This window comes from Schistocerca gregaria, chromosome 4 (assembly GCF_023897955.1).
Source record: "Schistocerca gregaria isolate iqSchGreg1 chromosome 4, iqSchGreg1.2, whole genome shotgun sequence".
Lineage (NCBI taxonomy): Eukaryota > Metazoa > Arthropoda > Insecta > Orthoptera > Acrididae > Schistocerca > Schistocerca gregaria.
In genome coordinates this window covers 681,019,357-681,040,687 of record NC_064923.1, presented here as the reverse complement: position 1 = coordinate 681,040,687, position 21,331 = coordinate 681,019,357, and positions in this window count along the sequence as shown.

The following is a 21,331-nucleotide window of genomic DNA, read 5'->3' as shown; positions in this document are numbered from 1 at the left end:
GACACCTCGCCCGGCAACTCACCGTGCTTTTTTTCACTACCTGGACCCCGTAGACATTCTGCAAGCGCCTATGAGTATTTGCGATGCTCTGATTTTCCGTCAAAAGAAACTCAATGGCATCTCTCATGTTGGAACATATCTCTGACACATGCGCCATTCTGAAGGCTACGTATAGCGCCCCTACGTATCCGCACTTCATGAAACTAAAGTGGCTGATGCGAGAGTATTCCACGGTGTCCCGCAACAACAACCTGGCGGAGAAAAAAAAATGTGTTGCATTATTTACTGAACGCCCCACGTACTCGCTTTGAGGAGAGGTTACACTACAAACGCAAATAATCTTCAGCGTTCTTCTACCCGCCAGGATAGCCGAGAGCGCTAAGCGCTGCTTCCTGGACTCGGGTAGGCACGGCGTCCCCGGATAGAATCCGCCCAGCGGATTAACGACGAGGGCCAGTGTGCCGGCCAGCCTGGATGTGGTTTTTAGGCGGTTTTCCACATCCCGCTAGGTGAATATCGGGCTGGTCCTCACGTTCCGCCTCAGTTACACGCCTCGCAGACATCTGAAACACGTCCGCACTATTTCACGATTTACACTAGACGCAGACAGTTGGGGTACACTGATTCCGTCCTGGGCCATATGGGGTGGCGGCAGGAAGGGCATCCGGCCATTGCAAACACTAACACTGCCAAATCCGTTGCAACTACCCCAACCCTGCGATCGCTGTGGGGCTATGGCGTAAGCGAAAGAAAGAAATGTTCAGCGTTCTTCTGTAGCAACACTTTTCTAAATTTTCCATTTTGTGTCAAGATTATGAATCACAGAGTAATCATGTAGATGTTGGTGTACACGTATGCTGGTTTTGGAAATAAAGCTTGCTGGTTTTTCTACATCTGCCTTGGCAATGTTTTAAAAACAGTTACACTTCGTTATTTATTACAGTAAGTTCAAATGGTTCAAATGGCTCTGAGCACTATGGGACTCAACTGCTGTGGTCATTAGTCCCCTAGAACTTAGAACTACTTAAACCTAACTAACCTAAGGACATCACACACATCCATGCCCGAGGCAGGATTCGAACCTGCGATCGTAGCAGTCGCACGGCTCCGGACTGCGCGCCTAGAACCGCGAGACCACCGCGGCCGGCTTTACAGTAAGTAGAAGCAGAAACTTCCTATCAGATTAAAATTGTGTGCCGCACTGGAACTCGAACCTGGAGCGATTGCCTTTCTTGGCAAGTGCTCCACCATTAAAGGCAAAGATGCTCGCGAAAGGCAAAAGCCTCTGGTTTGAGCCCCGATCCAGCACACACTTTCAATCTGCTTGTAAGTTTCAAATCAGCGCACTCTCCACTGCACAGTGGAAGTTCATTCTGGAAAAAACTGGAAATGCTGCACATTTAAGATGCCGTATTCCCGTGTCCCACACTTTCAAAAAATTAATATCAAAGCTAAAGAGCGTTAAGACTTTATTTTACATCAAACTTAATAAATTTCAATTTTACAGTTTCTGATGTTAAGAAAACCTATTAAAAGCATACGGAAGATAAACTGTAGAACTTTTAAGAATTTTAACTTAAGAAAAGCACAAATGTTAGTCGCAAGTTTAGTGTAAGTTGTAAAATTTAACACATCTTGATTATTTCTGAATGGCCATTAACGCAAATCTAAGATCTAATACCAGTTGAAACGCGGCAGGAAATTTTGCATGCCGTTCCCGTCAAAATTAGAGTGTGAGTTTGTAATTCAGAGTCTGACAACAGGTCAAATAGGAATGAGAACGTTTATTGATGATATGCAGTTACGGTGATTGGCAATGCAGTATTCCAAGAAATTTTAATTTCTTCCTTTATTAAACGGTGACAGGCTCACTGGTTTGTGAACGTTTCTGGTGAACATGCAAATATACGGCGTGTTGGATTTGAGACGAGTGAGCAGGGAACGCTGTGGCCAAACGGGGCCAGTCGGAAGCAAAGACGGTAGACGCATTTTTTGGGTTGATTCCTGCAATTAGAACTGAGGCTGACCATCCACCTCAGGGGCAGCAAGCTTTTGTCCACATATACGATTGCACAGCCTAATTTCGGCTGGAAGGCAGTGGGGCTGAAAGTACAGGAGTCAGGTGCTGCCTTTCCGTGTATTGCGGACCACCTTTGAAGATAACCACCTAACGCTTGTAAAAAGCGTGGGCTGCTTTATTTCTCACGTCCTCAATTGCGAGGCTAACGGCTTGGACGGGAAAATACGCGATTGGTGTAATGGTATGCAATATCAAGAGCACAGCACTGAAGCCAATGTTTTTTGCTTGTAGGGGAGATTTTCATGTTGTGATTGGCGTCTGAAGGAGACGCGCCATTTTGGCGGGATTCTCTAGTTGGAGGGAAATCTCGTGGTCGGGCTCCAGTGCTTATTAATTTTGCAGTTGGCGACTGATACTGTGTTGACGGGAAGGAGTTAGCAAAGCGTAACTGATTGCCGCAAGAGAGACACTTAGAGTTAGGATATGGTGTCCGCATCACCTTTGGTTTAGGACGCCCAGGTGACTACATCGAATCTGCCAGCGTTTAATATGTGTATACTGAGGGGATGTAGCGTTAGTGATTGATTTATCACGGTCATCGGCGATCAGATGGCGCTCTCGAGGACAATCTGTGTGGCCTCAGTTTTGACACTGCAGGTAACAACTGCGCTTGAGTTTACAGGCGAACAGTGTGTGCTGCGGGGTACGAAGTGTAGACAACCTCCTAGATGGTGTACCCCGGGCAACGCTGTAACATGGCACAGCGGCGAAAAGTCTACACATCCACGGGGGCCGGACGCGACAATGCCTCCCGGCCCACACAGAGGCAAATAGAGCAGAGTCTTAGCATGAAGAAGCTGAACGTATGCCAGTTCAACATAGAAGGCTACACGAGGACCAAGGGAGAAATTCTCTAAAAGATCTTAACGAGAGAACGAGTAAGTGTCGTACTCCTACAAGAGACCCACCTCACAGATGAAACCATCAATCGCCTCAAAGTACCAGGATTTACAGCTGTGAGCTACACTGGACACGACAAACATGGCATAGCCACCCTAGTGAAGAACGAACTCCTAAGGAATTTGGACACCAAAGTGATACCAGCAGAGCATGTCTACAAACCTCCATCACAGAAATGGCCCACAGGTATCCTACCCGAGGCTAACCACCAGCAGTTTACGCTGGCGATTTTAACTCTCAGCACACCAGATGGGGATACCCGAGATCCACAGCTGATGGGATTGGACTAAGTGACTGGGCAGACAACCGGGACCTACACCTCCTTTTCGACCCCAAGGACACAGCGACCTTCAAATCAAAGGCGTGGGGCACAACGTCAACACCTAACCTGACCTTTGTCACTTGTGGAGCAACAGGTACACCCGTGCGAACTATAAGAAAGGTCCTCGAGGCGTTACCCCGGAGCCAGCACAATCCAGTAATAGTGGAGATCGGACTATCAATCCCTGTCATAAAAAGCCCCCCAATCCCCCGGTGGAACCTGAGGAAAGCTGACTCGAATGAATATCGATCCTATGTTGAGAAAACGATAAATCGGATACCACAAAAACCTAAGAACTACAAAAGATTCGTAAACTTAGTACAAAAAGCGGCCCTAAATGCAATTCCACGAGGATCGAGAAAGGAATACACCCCCTGCTGGACGAAAGAGTGTGAAACACTACTGGAGGAATATGAGAAGACTGGGGACGAGGAGACTGCAGACCAACTGACCAACGCCATGAATGAGGAACGCAGGAGTAGATGGAAGGAGGCGATGGAAAATCTAGATTTTACCCACTCCAGCAGGAAGAGCTGGGGCCTGCTGAGGAAATTAGGCGGTGCCACAGCGCCTAACAGGCCGACTCTTGGAACCAACGCATCTGAGATTGCAGATATCGTGAAACAGACCTCCAAAAGCCAGCTAAAAACAGCCGAAAAGAGAGAAATTTCCCAAGAGCTAAGCAGTTTATTGCTTAATAACCCAACCAACATGGGCATTGTAAAAGAAGTGGAGACAGAAGAGATATCCCAGGCCTTGAAGCCAATGAAGACAGGAAAAGCAGCCGGACCTGACAACATCCTACCAGAATCCTTAAAGGAATTGGGAACTTTAGGAAGAAAGTGGCTGGCCAAACTTTGTACGGAATGCATAAGCACGGGGGTTGTGCCTAAGGAATGGAAAGAAGCAAAAGTCATCGCAGTGCTGAAACCCGGAAAAACTGGAGATAATCCTAGGAATTACAGACCAATATCTCTGCAATGTACCTCCTATAAATTATTCGAGAGAATATTGCTGACTAGATTAACTCCATACATCGAAGCCAACCTCCCAACATACCAAGCGGGTTTCCGAGCAGGTAGAAACGGCTGCGATCAAGTGCTGTCCCTCACAATCTATATTGAGAAAGGCTTCCAGAACAAGATGAAAACTGACCTGGTCCTCATAGACCTCACGTCAGCTTACAGGATTGAAGGGTTACTGCTTAAGCTAACTAGAATCAAAAATTGCAAGCAGACTTACAAACTACTCAAGAACATACTAACGAACACGAAAATCAAGGTCTCACTCCATGGTACGAACAGTAAGAGCTTGGTTCTGAATAATGGTCTGCCACAGGGTTCGGCACTAGCACCCGCTCTCTTCAATCTATATATAGCTGACTTGCCAGAAACTAATTCACGCAAATTTGCATATCCAGATACCTGGCCATCGCATATCAGAGTAAAAACTACAACGATCTCGATGAAGCACTGAATGCATACCTTGAAGTCCTGAACACCTATTACTCCAAGTGGCACCTACTTCCCAACCCCAACAAAACAACCAGCACCATAATGCACCTCAACAACAGAGAGACACACAGAAGATTACAGATCTTTTCGAATGGCCAAAACGTAAGACATGAGGATAAGTCTAAATATTTGGGAGTGAAACTAGATCTCACCCTAACGTACAGCTCACACCTCGAAGACACAAAGCAAAAACTAAAATCCCGCAATGCTATCCTTTCGAAACTGGCTGGAACAACATGGGGATGTGGAGCGAGCACTTTGAGAACTTCAGCACTAGCCCTTGTCTACAGTGTAGCTGAATACTGTTCACCAGTCTGGAGGAGAAGTGCACACGTATCTAAAGTGGATGTCCAGCTGAGGGAGACAATGCGAATAATCTCGGGAACACTCAGGGCCACCCCCTGTGCATGGCTTCCTGTACTAGCGAACATAGAGCCTCCAGAAATCAGGCGATCACAGCTAGCCCTAAAAACCTACAGGAAAATTATAGACAACCCGGACCTCCCTATCCACCAAGATCTGACACCGACAAACAGGCTTAAATCCAGATCACCTTTTTGGAAAATCGGGAAGAACTACAAGCCTTTGAGTCGAGAACGGCCTGGAACGAAGTATGGACGGCAAGTGAATTTAAGAACAAAAATTTAGTACACGATCCGAACAAGAAGATTGATGGCTTCAACCTACCAAGAAGAGTGTGGACAGCTCTAAACCGGGTCAGAACGAGTGTTGGGAGATGTAAACACCTGATGAACAAGTGGGGCCTGGCACACAGCGCTGTATGTGATTGTGGTGAAATACAGACAATGGAGCACCTGCTCGTGTGCAAAGTGTATGGCTATGGTGGTGAACTCATGGACATACATAGACTCAGTGACTCAGCCATAGAGTGGCTCAAAAACATATATAATATAGTGTAGAATTATATTGTTTTCTTTTTTAGTATATAGTGATAAGAATATTGTAAATTATGCCTCTGTGATGCCGAAAGAGTAAGTAAGTAAGTAAGTGTGTGCTGCGATGGCCCGTTAACGAGTTCGTACTTCTGTTTAGCAACATCAGTCCTTAGAATAAGGTCGCTTTATGGGCCTGAAGGAAGCTGGATAGATGGAAATATCGACGTGTTGCTATACATGTTGGACATAACGTATCACGTGTGCAGTTGCTTTCAGCAGTGATCTGTGGAGCGTTCCCACACACGTAGACCAGGTTCTGGACGTCCACGTAATAAAGACTTTGAAGATACTGCTATTACAAGAAATTTTTTTCTTTCTTTTGCTTCCTTCTAAACTGCGCGTGTACCTTTAATGGTCTAGAATATTTTTTTTTTTGTTTTAATCTATAGTATGTAACATAAGTACGCTTTGCTTTATTTACACTGCAACATGAGTCTCTTATTAACTGACTTTGCAGATTTTCAGTGTATGTTTGTAATACTTTTGTGGAATGCACTAAATAAAACCGAATGTAATACGCAGCATAGTTGTATGACACCGTGATGCGAGAGAGATATCGACAGTAGCAGTCAATCATCGATAGTCAGATGTGTGCGGTGTCGTGGCGTGGAAGCGCTTGTGTTGTGTAATCGCGCTAGACAGAAATACTCGATAATTTAGGGCGGCGTTCTTGTTTTTCAGTCACTATTCAAACTAAATTTCGACGTGGACGTTATGAAACATGTTAGACTGTGTGAGTACTGTAAGGTTCATGGAGTAGTACATTGTAAAAAGCAGTGACGACATAGGCTTAATCCCAAATGGACAGTGATTATCACGGCGTAAACCAAACTGTTTGCTCTTAACTGAAATGCACAAACTAATCCACCTCAAAATACTTACCTCGTTTGCAACTTAATGAGGAGCCGCGCATTAAAACGTTAACTGTTGCCGTGAAGACTTTCAGACTCTTTTATTACATGTGGTGTTTTTACGCCAGAACTATGAATCAGCGGTCCGCGGGTCAAAGTGATTTTGACACTATTTTAAAATCATTTACGGGGACCTGACAACAGAATCATGTGTGTAAGGAACTTCGTAATCACACTCATATGAACCTGGATTTATACATCAACAGTTACGCCCGACCGGACTGTGCTCAACGGAATGCGACGGAGGATAATATTATTTCCTGGAGAAGCCTACGTGAGCAAGAGAAAGTATCCAGAGCAGTTTCATGACTGATGGAATTACACTAATTACACCACTAGCATCAAGAAACCTGCGCTGACGTCACAATGCACCGTCTACAAAAGGATAAGCTGCAGTGCCAGGCTCTGTCCTCCTGTGAAGACTCAAACCATTTCATGTATTTTCAAATCTAATTTCTTTGTCTTTTCTGACAATTTTTCTTAACATTTGCTTCATTTAAAAGTAAAGTGTAGTCGCATTCGGTGTTGACAATGTTGATTCCACCCAAATACACACACCAAAAATGTTTTGCATCACCCCGGTTCCCAAAAATCCTGAAGATAGACGTTGATTGTAGATACTGTATCACAGACACAATCCCTTTGACTCTTTCAGAGATGTTACTAGACCAGCCCAAAGATGTAAATAACTATGCATTAGCAGCGCCTATTAGACAGAGGGGGTCCGACAGCCGATCAGTTGCAGTCATTCCACCAAGAAGGAGGTATACGGTTCGTGTTGTATGTAGGTCAACAATGCCTAGACGGTCAATACCGCGATTCTACTGCGTCGGCATTGTTACTTTGTGCCAGGAAGGGCTCTCAACAAGGGAAGTATCCAGGCGTCTCGGAGTGAACCGAAGCGATGTTGTTCGGACATTGAGGAGATACAGAGAGACAGGAACTGTCGATGACATGCCTCGCTCAGGCCGCCCAAGGGCTACTACTGCAGTGGATGACCGCTACCTACTGATAATGGCTGGGAGGAACCCTGCCAGCGACGCCACCAACAATGCTTTTCGTGCAGCCATAGGACGTCTTTTTATGGCTCAAACTGTGTGAAACAGCAAGCCTAATGCACAACTTCACTCCCGACATCCATGGCGAGGTCCATCTTCGCAACCACGACACCTTGCTGCGCGGTACAGATAGGCCCAACATCCCGAATGGACCTCTCATGATTGGCATCACGTTATCTTCACCGATGAATGTCACATTTGCCTTCAACCACACAATCGTCGGATATGTGTTTGGAGGCAAACCGGTCAGGCTGAATGGCTTAGATACACTATACAGCGAGTGCAGCAAGGTGGAGCTTCCCTGCTGTACTGGGGTGGCATTATGTGGGGCCGACGTACGCCGCTTGTGGTCATGGAAGGTGCCGTAACGGCTGTACCATACGTGAATGCCATCCTCCGACCGTTAGTCCAACCATATCGGCAGCATATGGAAAGGCATTCGTCATGATTGATGACAATTCGAGTACCCATCGTGCACATCTTGTGAATGACTACCTTCAGAATAAGGACATCGCTAGACTAGAGTTTCCTGCATATTCTCCAGACATGAAACCTTTCGAACGTGCCTGGGATGGATTGAAAAGGGCTATTTATGGGCAACGTGACTCACCAACCACTCTGAGGGATCTATGCCGAATCGCCGTTGAGTAGTGGGACAATCTGGACCAACAGTGACTTAATGCACTTGTAGATATTATGCCACTACGAATATAGGCATGCATCAATGCAAGATGACGTGCTAATGGGTATTAGAAGTACCAGTGTGTACAGCAGTCTGCACCACCACCTATGAAGATGTCGCTGTATGGTGGTACAACTTTCAATGTCTGGTTTTCATGAGCAATAGAAAGGGCGGAAATGATGTTTATGTTGATCTCTATGTGTTTTGGAGAAAGTTTTCAGTGCATTATCAGGAGCAATTATGTATTCTATAGTGATATGTGGCGTCCCGCGTTAATTGTGGCATGCGCCATTAGATTCGCCATGAGATTCGGAGCCCCGATCCGTCATAGCAAGGCTGGTGGCTCGGGTGCAAGGCACGCTAACAGTTGGGAATTGATTTTGACAGTTGTCACCTTAGTATACTGTGTTGCCATTCAGTAGAACGTCGTGTTACCGCGTACTCATGACTGAGTCCTATACTGTTTGGCTTTCATTTAATAATTAACCGTAATACAACCATTACCTTAATTATTTACGAAATTATTTGCAGGGAATATGTGCGTTTAATTTGTTTTGGAGTTTATTACCAAACTCCGACGTAGCTACTTTAGTTTTGCAAGCAGAAGGGGGTCTTATGAGTTTAAGTAATCATAATTCACGATGCAAATTACGCAAAGTGTATGTGAGAACCGTTTCCTTCGCAACACGCACATCAAGATCACCAGAATAAGACAACAGCAGTGGCCGAACGAGCATCGTCCAGAGAAGAAATCTTGACACATGTTGCAGCTGATGTGCAAACCGAGCACAGTTAGAAACTGTCCGATCCGAGAGAGATGGCGCAGTGGTTACCACGACGGTTCAAACCCGCCGCCGCCCATTCAGATTTAGGTTTCCTGTGATATCCCGTAATTGCTCTAGGCAAATGCCGGGATGGGTTCTTTGAAAGGGCACGGCTGATTGTCTTCGCCATCTTTGATACCATCCAAGTTTGCGCTCCGTCTCTAATGACCTCGATGTCGACGGGACGTTAAACCCAATTCTACTACCTTTCCTCCTTCGGAACCGTCTGCTTGAAGCTGAACTAAAACTACGTGTGCCTCTTCTCAGGCTAACCACTGACGCAACGAAGCCGCCAAAAACGGACACTCTGGTGTTGTGAAAGTGTTGACTGGAGAGTGGAATGGCATTCCTTTGTCTTCAGTGACGAGAGTGGTTTCTGTCTGTAAGGGAGTGCTGGACGTACACAAAAAAATGGCTTTGAGCACTATGGGACTTAACATCTAGTCATCAGTCCCCTAGAAGTTGTTGTTGTTGTTGTTGTTGTTGTCTTCAGTCCTGAGACTGGTTTGATGCAGCTCTCCATGCTACTCTATCCTGTGCAAGCTGCTTCATCTCCCAGTACCTACTGCAACCTACATCCTTCTGAATCTGCTTAGTGTACTCATGTCTCGGTCTCCCTCTACGATTTTTACCCTCCACGCTGCCCTCCAATGCTAAATTTGTGATCCCTTGATGCCTCAAAACATGTCCTACCAACCGATCCCTTCTTCTAGTCAAGTTGTGCCACAAACTTCTCTTCTCCCCAATCCTATTCAATACCTCCTCATTAGTTACGTGATCTATCCACCTTATCTTCAGTATTCTTCTGTAGCACCACATTTCGAAAGCTTCTATTCTCTTCTTGTCCAAATTAGTAATCGTCCATGTTTCACTTCCATACATGGCTACACTCCAAACAAATACTTTCAGAAACGACTTCCTGATACATAAATCTATATTCGATGTTAACAAATTTCTCTTCTTCAGAAACGCTTTCCTTGCCATTGCCAGTCTACATTTTATATCCTCTCTACTTCGACCCCCTAGAAGTTAGAACTACTTAAACCTAACTAACCTAAGGACAACACACAACACCCAGCCATCACGAGGCAGAGAAAATCCCTGACCCCGCCGGGAATCGAACCCGGGAACCCGGGCGCGGGAAGCGAGAACGCTACCGCAAGACCACTTCTTTTTATCTCATTTTTGTTCGCATGTGTTCGTTGCATCTGCTCGGGGCGGACGTCGTAAGACATCCATTTATGTTCGTTGTTGATCGATTGACTCAGTTTTTTTATTACAGAGGGCGCGTAACCCTCTGACCGAACACGCTGAGCCACCGTGCCGGCTACCACGAGATGCGGGCGGACGAACACGTTTACGGCGTGCACCTGGTGAGCGGCAGTTTCCGGAGTGTATTCGCCTATGATACGCAGGTGCCACCTCAGGCTCCATGGTGTGCGAGGGGCCATCAATAACAACTCAGTCACATCTGACCTTTCTTTGCCGAGTAAATTGACCTGTGCCCGCTACAAACAATAACTTGTTACCACGTGAAGACGGGTAATCCCACTCCTCCTCTCTGCGTCAACACACCACAACGAGATTCTTGCATCAGAAACATTTCTGGCTCCTTTCTCAGCTTGAGTGTTAATCTAAAACGATTTTAAATAACTGTGACATTTATTTGTACTGTGTATTTAATATATCGATACTTGAAACTTAGTTACTGAGACGCCAGTTCCCTCTAGTAGAAGTTGTAGCACCTACAACAGTAATACATTTTAGTTAATTTTCTTGTTCATTCCTAACAGTTGTGCTCTTGCATTGTGCTCGATTTTCGGGATGGAAATTGTGCGTTTTTCTTTTCGAAGTTATAGTCGTATCGGATCAGTCCGAAGTTGTTTGGAGACACACAGACCAAGTACCAAGTATTTAATAATACTGACTTCAGCTTGCGAAGAGACGAGCTATAGTCAGAGGACTGTTCGGCTAGCCATATCTCAGGCTAAACGCCCCTATCGAACGTGGGGGGCAGAGTAGTTGAGAAACGGCACTGTTTCAGAGGAGAACGGATCAAATATTACCAATTCTCTTTAGATTTTCAATTGGATTTCCTATATTATTTCAGACAAATGCAGCAAGGTGAGAACTAGTTGCCGATTGGTTCTAGGCGCTACAGTCTGGAACCGCGCGACCGCTACGGTCGCAGCTTCGAATCTTGCCTCGGGCATGGATGTGTGTGCTGTTCTTAGGTTAGTTCGGTTTAAGTAGTTCTAAGTTCTAGGGGACTGATGACCTCAGACGTGAAGTCCCATAGTGCCCAGGGCCATTTTTTGAGAACGTGTTAATATCTTGAGTGGCAGACAGCAGAGAGAAAATGACTAGTCAAGTATTCTTTTCTTTCTAACAAAATAAACATAAATTCCAAGTATTCCCAAGAGACCGAAAGCCAGCTTGTATGACAGTTGCGTAGTGGACAACAATAGTTGTGAATATGCAATCATATCACTTCATTATACCACTGTTTCAGCTTTCACGTTACATGGCTCGGTCAATGGAGCATTACGTATTGTTTGTTAGTTGCAGAGATCTGGAAGCTAATTAAGAAACAGATACCAACTGAAACTGATGTGTAAAAAAGAAGCAGTGCAATTTATGACATCGACCAGGTGAGCAATAATACAATAAGAGAAATTATGTGAACAGTACATAAGTGACATAACAGGAGCACATAGGTAGAGTGCATGGCAAACACTAATATGGAGATCGATTAAAAAACGGGGCGCCTTACTTCCTACCGGGCATTTGTTTACTGTAACGCTTATGTATTAATGTGGAAGATAAAAGGAAAAGACGGACGGGGGAGAGTAGAGAGGCAAATAGAGAATGGCAATATTACAGAGATTTCACATACCTTGTAAAGTTTTCGTGGTCTCTTCTGTTTAATGGCTACATACATTTGGCTGGTGTTACACAGTAGTCACCATATTGAATGGCTGTTTTTGGCAGCATAAATGTAGTAGAAAACCACACATAATCATAAAGACACGATGCCAAGGTATTTTTTTGTTTTCATAGCGTAGTGCTGAAACTGACTTTCATTAATGATAACGAGATACGAGTTTTCCGCTTTACAGGGCCACGTACGGACTTGTAAACACCATTCTGTAATATTCTACGATGTTTTCCATGAACTAATTGCCTTCCTTTTGGTAATGATTGATTTTATCTGAGGCACCTACTAATATGTTTTTACAGTCTTTTCTGGAATTCAACAAGAATGCTTAATTTTTTGTTTTTCGAAACGTTGGTCATTTCCTTGCTTAGATTTTCATTTATACGACCTTACATTGCAGATCCACCAACGAATAAACAACTTGTCATCATTGACTGAGGCACTCGGTCAGCCTCCATTTTGTTCAGAATCATTGTGATGTTCTTTCTGACAGGAGGATAGAAATGCAGGTTCTAGATTTAAACGGACACGTATCTCAAGATAACGGGATCCAAAAGAACGCTATTATAAAAGATGCGATTTAAGGGGACGCGATTTAAAGGTATAGCACGTGGCATTCCGGCATTAAAGGGACATTTACCACATCTGGTGTCAGGTTACACACTTGTCCAAATTATATTCAAGGTCACGACCCATACTCCTCTCACCAGGAACTACGTGATTTCGTCAACGTCACACAGGGAAACACCTCATCAGGATTAAGCAACTGCGCAAGTTATTGATTATGGCCATGCGAGGTAGATGGGGAACGCCTCACTATCTTTCTGTCAATGCGAGCGCAAGAAAATGGCAAGGAACCCAATGGGCCGATAAGGTTCGAGCTCCACCTCCTTCTCCCCCCTATCATCTGTTGTAACTGTGTCAAAGGTCTGTAGGCTTTTTCATTTGACGTCTGATCATGATGAAGTAGAGGTTCAGAAATATTATAAACAATTGCAAATTATATTGTGAATTATATTTTCTCTTTTTATGCACAGTTCAGTTATTCCATAAACTTAGTGAAGTGTACTCTATAGTGAAACGGTTTGTAGAAGAGATAATAACAATGGTATAAAAATAGCTTATGTCTTATTGGCAGTTCAAAAATGGCTCTGAGCACTATGAGACTTAACATCTGAGGTCACGAGTCCCCTAGAACTTAGAACTACTTAAACCTAACTAACCTAAGGACATCACACACATCCATGCCAGAGGCAGGATTCGAACCTGCGACCGTAGCAGTCGCGGGGTTCTGGACTAAAGCGCCCAGAACCGCACGGCCACCGCGGCCGGCGATTACTACAGTGATTTTATTCTTTATTGTCAGCAGTTTTGCTGTGCATTTATTAATAATAAAATTAACTGGTTTATTTACAAAGTTATTTTACAATAAATTTTTTTCTCGTAATTTACCTATACATTTTCATCTCTAAATCTAATAATACCAGGTACTATTTACACTAAAACTAGAAGAACGTAAATACTAAGTTCTCCCATAATTGTTACTTTCCGATTTACTTCAGTATTTCCTTCTCTTTCACCATATATCGAATATTTCCATTTCTTTCTATTTCAAATATATATTTAGAAACTTCCTGGAGGATTGAAACTGTGTGCCGGACCAAGACTCGAACTCGGGACTTTTCCTATCGCGGGTAAAGGCTCTACCATCTGACGTAACCAAGCACGACTCACCCCCCCCCCCCCCCTCACCCCGTCCTCACAGCCTTACTTCTGCCTGTACATCGTCTCCTACCTTCCAATCTTTACAGAAGCTCTCTTGCGAAACTTGCAGAACTAGCACTCCTGAAACAAAGTATTCACGTTTTCTTTGCGATCATTCTATATGTATTTCAGTGACCTACTTCTTTTCTATATGCAGTATATACACTCCTGGAAATTGAAATAAGAACACCGTGAATTCATTGTCCCAGGAAGGGGAAACTTTATTGACACATTCCTGGGGTCAGATACATCACATGATCACACTGAGAGAACCACAGGCACATAGACACAGGCAACAGAGCATGCACGATGTAGGCAGTAGTACAGTGTATATCCACCTTTCGCAGCAATGCAGGCTGCTATTCACCCATGGAGACGATCTTAGAGACGGCTTGCCATGCCATTTCCACCTGGCGCCTCAGTTGGACCAGCGTTCGTGCTGGCCGTGCAGACCGCGTGAGACGACGCTTCATCCAGTCCCAAACATGCTCAATGGGGGACAGATCCGGAGATCTTGCTGGCCAGGGTAGTTGACTTACACCTTCTAGAGCACGTTGGGTGGCACGGGATACATGCGGACGTGCATTGTCCTGTTGGAACAACAAGTTCCCTTGCCGGTCTAGGAATGGTAGAACGATGGGTTCGCTGACTGTTTGGATGTACCGTGCACTATTCAGTGTCCCCTCGACGATCACCAGAGGTGTAGGGCCAGTGTAGGAGATCGCTCCCCACACCATGATGCCGGGTGTTGGCCCTGTGTGCCTTGGTCGTATGCAGTCCTGATTGTGGCGCTCACCTGCACGGCGCCAAACACGCATACGACCATCATTGGCACCAAGGCAGAAGCGACTCTCATCGCTGAAGACGACACGTCTCCATTCGTCCCTCCATTCACGCCTGTCGCGACACCACTGGCAGCGGGCTGCACGATGTTGGGGCGTGAGCGGAAGACGGCCTAACGGTGTGCGGGACCGTAGCCCAGCTTCATGGAGACGGTTGCGAATGGTCCTCGCCGATACCCCAGGAGCAACAGTGTACCTAATTTGCTGGGAAGTGGCGGTGCGGTCCCCAACGGCACTGCGAAGGATCCTACGGTATTGGCGTGCATCCGTGCGTCGCTGCGGTCCGATCCCAGGTCGACGGGCACGTGCACCTTCCGCCGACCACTGGCGACAACATCGATGTACTGTGGAGACCTCACGCCCCACGTGTTGAGCAATTCGGTGGTACGTCCACCCGGCCTCCCGCATGCCCACTATACGCCCTCGCTCAAAGTCCGTCAACTGCACATACGTTTCACGTCCACGCTGTCGCGGCATGCTACCAGTGTTAAAGACTGCGATGGAGCTCCGTATGCCACGGCAAACTGGCTGACACTGACGGCGGCGGTGCACAAATGCTGCGCAGCTAGCGCCATTCGACGACCAACACCGCGGTTCCAGGTGTTTCCGCTGTGCCATGCGTGTGATCATTGCTTGTACAGCCCTCTCGCAGTGTCCGGAGCGAGTATGGTGGGTCTGACACACGGGTGTCAATGTGTTTTTTTTTCCATTTCCAGGAGTGTACATATGAAACGAGGACTAGCACGACCAGGTGAAAAAAACCACACACACAATATATATATCATAATGTTTGTTCTCTTTGAGGAGAGCAATTGAACTTGAATTCATAATTTTATCTCCGGACGCTTGTCTTCTTTGCTTCCCCAAAACTCTTCATTCTTGCAGAATGCTCCTTCTTCCGTCCTTCTGTCCATTTTTTACCAGGCTGGCGTGATGTTCTTTCCTCAAACTTCGCACTTGTGATTTTATTCCGGCACTCAGTGTGGTCTTCGAGATTTTTTATGTTGATCTGCTGCAGATCCCTCTGGACTTCTTTCAGCCATTTTGTGCTGCATTTACTCTTTGTTATTATAGTGAAGAATTTTCTTGCTATTTGGCGTTTTCCATCCTGTAGATATGTGTATAAAATCTGGCTCGGCGTTTTCTAATTTCGTCTGCTAGTGTGATGGTCTTTATACAGAGCGCGTTTTATGGTCTCTTCATCCAAATGCCGTTTTTGTTAATTGTACCGAAAATCTTCCTGAGAATTTTCCCTTCTTGCTTTTCTATTTCCTTAGTTTTTGAATGACCATCAATTACCATTGTTACAGCTGCGTAGATTTCTTCTGGAAAAAACATTGTTGTATAGTGGCTTAATTTTGCGTCTGCCGAAATGCACTTCTTGTTTTAATGCTTCCATGTTAGCTTGTAGGCCTTCTGGAGATTGGTGATTCTTTGTGCATTGGCGATTCGGTTTAGTGCTGAGGAAGGTATAGTTTCTCCGAGGTATATTAAATGGCAGACTTGTGCAATTTTACCGTATTTTGTGATTGAAGGGGATTTATTTTCTGGCTGTCTTTCAATATATTTGGTTTTTTCATAAGATATCTGTAGTCCGGCTTTTTTTCATATTTCGTGTAGTTTTTCCATTGCGTGAATCGCTTCTGTTCTGTTATTTGGGATAATTGCAATATCGTCAGCGAAAGCAAGGTGCTTGACCTTAATTCGGTTCTCTTTTTTGATACCAATTTGGATCTCCTTCATATGAAATTCCCGTTCCCTGGTGATCTTTTCTAGAACAATATTGAAAAGCATTGGGGATAGTCGTCCCGCTGTTGGACTCCAGATTTGATTTCGATGGGTTCTGATATTTCGCCCATGAATTTCACTATGGATTTTCTTCCTGTAATTTGTGATTTTTCGTGTCTTTGGGTCGATTCCAAATTCTTCCATGATTTTAAATAGGGTTTCACGGTCCACTAAATCTTATGCTTTCCTGAAGTCGATGAATGTAAATACTGTGTTTCTGCATTTCCTCATTTGTAATATCGTCTTTAAGCACCAGATCTGTTTCGCACGTGATCGTCCTTTTCTGGATTCAGCCTGGTATTCATCAATTAGCGGATCTGCTTGGGATTATATCCTGTTTAAAAATGCTGCGGAAAGGATTTTATAAGTGACTGGGAGCAAGGAAATTCCTCTGTAATTGTTAATGTCTATCGTGTCGATCTTTTTTTGTAGTAAGTTAATTAGAGCGCATTTACAGTCCTGTGCTATTTGCCTTGTCATCCATATGTCTGATATTATGTGATGTAGTTTCTGCATAAGTGTAGGATCGTTAAGTTTCCAGGATTCAGCAATGATCCCATCTTCTCCAGGTGCTTTTTTTTTCAACTGTTGAACTATCTCCATAATTTCTTCGAGATTCGGGGCTTGTGAGTCTGTGTGTGTGAATACTGGAGAAGAGAAGTTTCTCTTGGGGTGGTTCGCAGTTGAGGAAGGAACAGAAATATTGGGCTAAGTTTTGCAGTTATTTTTCGTGTTAGTTTCCAAAGAACCATCGGGCTTTTTAAATCACAAGCAAGGCGCTTCGTATCCCTGTAAGTTTTCTCTGAAAGTCTTGTAGAAATTCCTTACATTATTTTTGATGAAATCTTGCTGGATTTCGCAGAGTCTGTTGTTGTCATATCCCCGTTTTTATTTTTTAATTATATTTAGGTCTGTTTTGGGGTTTTAAAATGGTTCTCCCAGTATTCTTCAGTTTTGTGACTCCTAAATTTTTCCCTCGCAGTTATTCGGTTGTCGACTGCCTGATCGCACGTTGCGTTGCACCAGCGATGTTCCTGGTGCGAGGGGGTTGTCGTAATTTGAAGGCTTCCTGAATTTTCTCTGTTAGTTTCTTCCAGTCTGTTGATTTTTCCTGATTGCTTTGCATGATGATTTTTTCTTTGTTGAGTTTCAGATATTCCGGATCTGGTTTGGTACTTTCAGGTGACCTTTTTAGCATTCTATTGGGTTGGGATTTTATTTTTATTTGGAGAAGATGATGTTCTGATTCCAAGACAGCTTTGCGGGTTCTGACATTTAGAATTTCTTTTACGTTTTCCTTGGAAATGGTCAAGTTGGTATTCACCCTCGCTAAGACTTGGTGATCACCATTTTGTTAATTTATGTGCAGGGTTTGGAAATTTGGTACTTATGATTTTAAGTCCTAAGTTTCTGGCAGAAGTCGATTACTTTTTCACCATTCTTGTTGGTACGTTTGTATTTGGTATAACGGTCAGTGGTATCTCCGAATATTATTTCCATGCCTAACGGTTTGTTAAAATCGCCTGATAAGATTTTAACATGGCGCCTTGGTATTTTGTCGGCCGGGTTGACCGAGCGGTTCTAGGCGCTGCAGTCTGGAACCGCGCGACCGCTACGGTCGCAGGTTCTAATCCTGCCTCGGGCATGGATGTGTGTGCTAACCTTATGTTAGTTAGGTTTAAGTAGTTATAACTACGCAGATGTGTACATAGGACACACTAGATACATGCACACACAGTATCCAATGAACCATTCATACTCACACATACACACAACTGACACTACTAAAGCAGTTAATCCAGCTATTGTACACACGCTCAGACATACACATAAAATATTTGCAAATAAATGCATATCCATAATCAGTCACTCCAATGAATAATGTAAGTACGATAAATCGTCGATTCCATCCCCACAGAAGAACCGTTTCTTCTCAAGACCGGACAGCCCTACTATCAGCTGCAGTGCAGTACGTATCTCTTGGCCAATCAATCGAAAGATGACGTGGTGTAACATATGTAGAGCTGTGCCAATGCAGCTGAGCAGACACATCTTGTTATCTTCACACAGGTAACGATGGTTCCATTGTTTTCATATACCTAGTTTCGGCTACTTTTCAAGGTCACTTACCGACCCATTTCATCCCTCTGAAATACGTAAACATAATAAGGAAAATTCGTCGGAATTTTGTTAGGCTAGTAAATAAGACCAGCAAGTACTAACATACAAAATCTTTACTAGTTTCTGCACATATCTTCACATACAGAAAACAACCGTTTCTTTATGTTTGTCTGTGTAGATCCAATGACATCCAGGTTAATTTCTAACTTATAATGTAAATCTACATTGGAATCTTCTAATTCTATTTCTGTCTAGAAATTCGACAGGTACAAAGAAGGTTGCTGTTGTGGTCTTCAGTCCATGATACTCTATCCTGTGCAAGCGTTTTTCTCTGAGTAACTACTGCAACCTACATGCTTCGGACTCTGCTTGGTGTATTCATCTCTTGGTCTGACTCTACTGTTTTTACCCTCCACGATACCCTCCAATACTAAATTGGTGATCCCTTGAGACCTCAGAATGTGTCCTATCAACAGGTCCCTTCTTTTGCTTAGGTTGTGCCACAATTTCGTTTTTTTCCCCATTTCTATTCAGTACCTTCTCATTGGTTACGTGATCTACCCACCCCATCTTCAACATTCTTCTGTAACACCACATTTCGAAAGCTTCCATTCTCTTCTCGTCAAACTATTTATGGTCCTTGTTTCAATTCCATACATAGCTACAGTCCATACAACTACTATCAGAAAAGACTTCCTGACACTTATCAAATTTCTCTTCTTCAGAAACACTTTCCTTGCCACAGCCAGTCTACATTTTATATCCTGGTGGTGGTGGTTAATGTTTAACGTCCCGTCGACAACGAGGTCATTAGAGACGGAGCGCAAGCTCGGGTTAGGGAAGGAAATCGGCCGTGCCCTTTCAAAGGAACCATCCCGGCATTTGCCTGAAATGATTTAGGGTAATCACGGAAAACCTAAATCAGGATGGCTGGAGACGGGATTGAACCGTCGTCCTCCCGAATGTGTTATATCCTCTCTACTTAGACAATCATCAGTTGTATTGCTCCCTAAATAGCAAAACGCATCTACTACATTAAGTGTCTCATTTCCTAATCTAGAACCTCACCATCACCTGACTTCATTTGACTACATTCCATTATCCTCGGTTTGCTTTTGTTATTGTTCATCTTATATCTTCCTTTCAAGACACTGTCCATTCCGTTCAACTGCTCTTCCAGGTCCAGATCTGTCTCTGACAGAATTACAATGTCATAGGCAAAACTCAAAGTTTTTTTATTTCTTCTCCATCGATTTTAATTCCTCCTCCAAATTTTTCTTTGTTTCCTTTACTGCTTGCTCAATATACAGATTGAATAACATCGGGGATAGGCTACAACCCTGTCTCACTCCCTTCTGAACCACTGCTTCCATGTCAAGATGGCCACCGAGTGAGATAACAGGCATTTTCTTCGTCCGCTATAAGAACTTATTTAAGAGGAAATTGTGTCAAATTTAAATTTTCCTTGTTTCGTATACTTGCTGTAGTGTCCGTTATTGTCGCACAACTGAGTATTAGCGTCCCAGCAGAGCCTTTTCTTGAAAAAACCTCATGTTATCTGAAGTCACGATAATCGCGACATAACCCTAAATTTTGCGTGACGTAAACACAAAAAATTCCATTCACGTTTTCTTGAAAGTTCAAAATTCGTTAAAAAAAAGACATCTACTAGTTTCATCAGTGTCTGTTTTCGTAATAAAAGTGTAGTTAAACGTTTCTAATTCGTATTAAAATGACACATTTGATACTGTTTACTAGTTAGATAGACGCTATCTAGGCCTAAATTTTCCGAGTTATACACGTTTAAAAACATGACCAATCACACTTGTTACAGAGAATTCTCTAAAAGGAAAGTAATTAGTAATTCATTCTTCTGTCATTGTATCTCTAAATTAGTACGAAAACAACAACAATAGTACATAAGAGCTTTGTGTCATTTTTTGTTTACCTTCAGCCAATTTCGCGTCCTTGACAAATTTAAAAATTCTGTAAACAATTATTCCTTCGAAACTGGCCATGATTCAGAAATGTTGAATTAACAGGGCTTGATATCACCAAGAAATTAATCATTTTATGTGTGTATAGGTCTCCCAGTGGTTCTGTGGACCCTTCTTAGAATAAATTAACAGAAGTTCTATATAAAGTCTCAAGTACAAAAGTTAACATAATTCTGTGTGAGGACATTAACATCAAGACTCATATCATAAATAAATCCAGCAGCACCCTCATAAATAATCTTCAGAGTTTTTGCATGTCCCTATCGGTCAATAGTGCAAGAAGGGTTACTACAGTGACTGCATCAATAACTGATCATGTGGCCACAAAATTGGACAGGGAAAAATGTTATCTAGCTGTAAAAGATCTTGGACTCTCAGACCATCTCTGTCAAATAACAACAGTAAAATCAGGCATCGAATCATTCCCTAAATTACAAGCCTACAAATGACATCTATCAGAAATCAAAATAAAAGATTTTTCAAAGGAACTAAAAAAAAGAAAGCTGGGATGAAGTGTATAAGGAAACCAATGTGAATATGAAATTCTCTAAATTCTCCACATTATTTAAATTGAACTCTGAAAATCCATTTCCAAAAGTAGGCATTTCACAAAAACAGATGGATAACAGCAGGT